At 42.9% G+C, this 4,848-nt stretch overlaps 1 pseudogene; it reads right to left on the bottom strand.

The window, feature by feature from the left end:
- Positions 1 to 261: 261 nt before the first annotated feature.
- LOC137235171 (AP-2 complex subunit mu pseudogene) lies at positions 262 to 844 on the bottom strand (annotated as a pseudogene).
- Positions 845 to 4,848: the final 4,004 nt, after the last annotated feature.

The following is a 4,848-nucleotide window of genomic DNA, read 5'->3' as shown; positions in this document are numbered from 1 at the left end:
TCATAGATGTGAGTTATGTCCGTTAGCTTTTCCTAAAATTTCGGAGCTACGTTTACACCAAACTATGCATAAAGACGAAGACCTGGAAACGCGTGAGCGTAATATCAAAGCCTTAAGGCAAGAAGAGGCTAAAATAAAGAATCAATTGGCGATGAAAGCAGCGAGACCCAAAACAACTCACGAAGGAATTAAACAATACGAGTGCGAAAGTTGTGGTAAAAGATTTCAACGAAAATTTGATTTGAATAAACATAAAATAATTCACAGTGAAGTAAAGCCGTTTATGTGCGACTTTTGTGAAATGCGCTTTGCAAATATATATAACCAAAGACGACATATGCGCCTCCATACTGGTGACAAGCCATTACGGCGATATTTGATGCCTTCACGACGCCAACCAATTTGTCCAATAACTTGTGAAGTTATTTGCATTTGCTCTTCTTTTGTAGCTGATTCTATACCTTTTTGTGTGATAAATGATTTCAATGTGCCTGAATCGGTGTTCTGCGGGTAACCGAAATCGAGCAGCTCATATATAAGAACAAAATTATTCTTGATATCCTCCTCGGATATTTTACCAAAGAATGATTGCATTACTTCAATGATTTTCAATAGGAATTCAAACCCCATCGCAGCATTGACATTTTGTTTTGTGACTGCAGCCAACCAAATATTTGCGCGCTTTATGTAGAAAAAGCTAGGTCTTGCAATAGTTGTGACTGGGGACCGTACTTGCTGCCTTGACACGGAAGACATCCACAGCATTACGGCCAATAGCGTCGCGATATACGTGACTAATTAACACTTCTTCTTTGTGATTGTACACAAATAAGCCACCAATCATTTTTAAAAACAAATTTAATCTATTTTATTCAATTCAAATACTTTTATTTCTTATCAACACCCAATTAAAATAATCTGATAAAATTTTCACTTTTCTGCGAATATCGATCAACCCCCCCTTTTTTCAGCTTGTTTGACAACCTGGTTTGCAGACACAATGATTACATTCTCAAGTGCCATGTTCTGGACCAGAACACAAGAAGTTCCTATGACGTTCACATGAGAAACTATCACATTCACAGAATTTACCCGAAATAATTCATCAGGAATCTTGACGTTTCTCACATTCGCATACACTGATTATTACATTTGGATGAATGTGCCTCATTACCAATAGCACCAGGGCGTTCAGATGGACATGAACACAGCATTTGTGAATGGATAATTAAACTTTCATTCACTATTCTGCCTTAACTACATATAATTTTGGATCGAATTTTGGAATTTGCGCTTGGTTGGTTTGGGTGTAACAAGCGTGCCAGCTTTCCAGCCCATTCCAAATTATGATTGTAGGAAAACTCTTGTGTCCGGCACAAAATGGGAACGTATGGTTGCCAAACTACCCACTTCCAGCTAAAGTATCAATTAATATTTGTTGTGGTATCAGCAAATTGCGACAAATTGAATACTTTGTAGCAGTTGTTTGACGCACTGGCTCCGACAGCAAAGACATGGCCAAATAGATCACCATTCAAAGCAGGTATACGTATGCTACCACCAATGCCAGTACCCAAACCGAATGCGGTACATCAGGCGCTGCCTCACCACCAGACGCGCCACCATCGGAACGTTTATGATCATCGGGATATGTAGTTGCCCTATTAACCTATTACGCATCTCATCATCATTTGATATTGCGCACCACTTTCTTTCGTCAAACGGATACATACTGCATCCGGCAAGCTACACTCCTTTGGGCAACATTACACCATGAGGTGGACAATGAGAAACACATTGCCATTGTCAGGAGACTGGCATTTCAAAATAGCAACAAAACGTCTGTGGAAACCGCGTAAATACGCGGCGAAACCATCTACACTACGTAGCCCTAGTACACCTAATTCATCACGGCCACATACTCCATAGACACTAGTGCCGCTTGTCTGCGTTTCTTTGTTTCGTGTATCTTTACCTAACTATTATAATATACCAGCTAGAGGTGTCCCTTTATTATGCATTTTTGTTTCCCAACCCTGCACTTGAGACGTATTATTGCGACTGAATGCGATCTTTCGGCGTTCTTGCTCGATAAAGCGAGAATTTGCCTGAATTTTATCTAATAATTTCTTTAATTTTCGTGAATAATTACCATTTCGACACTCCTTAAGATATCTCTTCAGTGCCAATACTGTTGGAACAATTGATCGCTGAAAGCTAAAGATGATGATTCATGTGCCAAGTATTCTAAAATTAGGCTGCATACATGTTCAGTCGTCGATGGCATTAACGGGCAATTTTCTGTGACCATACGGTTGGCTATCCTATTATTGCTTCCGATAATTTGTATGCGGCAGAAAACCTGAAATTGAAAATAGGAAAAAATTCATTAATAGTAATAATAATTTAATACATTTACGACACTTACCGCTCTGCTACCGTACAACCTCGTGGAATTTTTCATTATGACATTTCTCATTCAGGAAATGCCTTTAATAACTAAAAAACAAACAGTGATGCCAACACTCATGGCCGCAATTAATGAGCACTTGACTCACTCTGCACCATTTTAGCCCAAAAAGCCAAATGTACCAAAAATTCCGGTAGATCGTTAATAGCAAATAAGACGTTGCTATTCAATGAAATACCAATTCAGAACTTAGACCGACTCGTTTACGAATGAATGTATGAGGTGAACAATTAGTACAAGGGAAGGGGTGATAACCGATCTAGCCATGAGTGAAATAACCCTGCAAAAACGCTCTCGTCTTCCACGTCATTTGACTAGTCATTTTACAGTCATAGGTTATATTCATAGTCACATTTGCATGGGCGTGGGTAAGTTTTGTGACCAAATTTTTTGTAGGGAATTGCCACACAATAATCCAGCAAAGTTTTGCACCTTGTTGGTGGGAGCCCAGGGTGGTTTATAGTAACCATCACCACAATTTATAGCGAGTTACTGCAATTTAAAATACATTAGGGGACACAAAGATAACCCCAAATCTTGAACCTTGTTCCTAAATGTTGTATACCTAAATTTGTATACCTGTTTCTAGATTTTGTATACCTAAATTTGTATACCTGTTTATAAACTTATATACCTGTTTTTTAATTTTGTATACCTAAGTTCTAAGTCAAAGTTTTGAGGTAATCTCGTCACTCAGCCACAACCAGATATTTTTGTTTTTGAAAAATAATCAATACATATATAATATGACTTAATGAGTCTAATTGCAGGCATCATGACCCGCTACGGCCAATTGCGCAAGGCATATGAGAAAAAGGCCAGCAACTTCAAGGTCCCATGCCATTTGTGATCGGCTAGGCATCCGATCCGTCTATGCCCAGTCTACCGTTCAAAGACGCCTGAGGAACGGATGCGCGAAGCTATTCCGGGCAATTATTGTGGCAATTGCCTCTCCATGGCGCATCGCACGGCTAGTTGCACAAGCAACGGGAGATGTCGACGATGTGGCGAGAAACACCACACCACCCTTCACGTGGATGAGGCGTTGTCACTCTACGCCTCCGATATTGAGACGGAGGAGATCGACCGAGGAACCAGGGAGAGGGACATCTATTCCCAACCAGCCAGCATGGCCAAAGAGAGATCGGAACCACTGCCCTTCCGACTCTCAAGGGGATCGGAACCACGGCTCTTCCGACCCCTGCTACAACATGAGCGCCAACAGTCAACCAGACCCCTCACCGTCGCCACCGACAACGAAAACGCCCCCAGCTGGCCAACAATAACCCAAATCGCCGTCACGAAGCCATCGCGACCAGCCTGCCTCGCTCTACGTCGACCGCCGCCGATTCTCGAGGAGTGATTGCCACTCGCCAGCTAATGACGCCGCTAACGTTTCGCAGTGGACGTACAGGGCTGGACCCCGTCGCTGGACCGGTACTGCGGCCCATGATCTCGCTTTCGCCGACCGCTATCGTCAAAATTGAAGCTGGAGGACGACTTCACCTGGTGCGAGCACTAATCGATGTTTGTTCGCCGCCAACTGTTATATCGGTCGACTTGGTCCGGGATCTGCGACTGGACGAAACTCGAGTGGGTAGCCAGACAGGCTGTGTGGTGTGTTTACGGGGGAAGCACGGCGACAACAAACGCATTGCGACCCATGCCGTCGTCAGACCACATTTCCACCGAGTCTAGTCGCAGCCTGGATCCAGCCATCGCGACTGTGTACACGCACATATGTCTCGCCGATCCAAAACTTTACGTCGCGTCGCCAGTTCGCCTAATTCTCGGGGCAGACGTATATGCCGACATCATGCTCAACCAAGTGCTGCCAGCGTCATTCGGTCAAATCTTGGCGCAAAGCACAATCTTCGGATTTGTGCTCTCTGGAGTATCCCGCGCCTAAAATGTCGTAGATATACATAAATATCCAACAAAAAAAGAATTAATTTTGAATTTGAATTTAAATTATGAATTTTGTAATAAAGAATGTTTTGTACTGTTGAACTCATGCGTACAGTCTGTCCATCCACAAATCTCTTATCTTTCTCCCTCTAGATGTTGTCTACTCTAGCAGCAGGGCAAGGCGAGGTTGCGTACCGCAAGGGGGCCGGCATGTTTAGGCCAGCAGGCTAACCCCAAAGTAAAATCAAGGGCCGGCCACCCTACTGCAATTTGATACAAAACCGCTTATTTGTTACAGCCGTTAGCACTTACACTAAAAGAAAAATTGACGTTTCGTTAAGTTACCCCGCCAAAGGCCTGTTAGCTTTGGGGGTAAACGGAATGCGTGGAAAGGGAACTCGTTCACTTGGATTAAAGCCGCAGCCGTATACGCACGCTCGTAAGTTTTTTGTTTATACCACAAGTTTTTC

Source organism: Eurosta solidaginis, chromosome X, assembly GCF_040869045.1.
Source record: "Eurosta solidaginis isolate ZX-2024a chromosome X, ASM4086904v1, whole genome shotgun sequence".
In the NCBI taxonomy this organism is placed as follows: domain Eukaryota; kingdom Metazoa; phylum Arthropoda; class Insecta; order Diptera; family Tephritidae; genus Eurosta; species Eurosta solidaginis.
The sequence above is the reverse complement of the archived record's forward strand: the minus strand, read 5'-3'. Positions and strand labels throughout refer to the sequence as shown.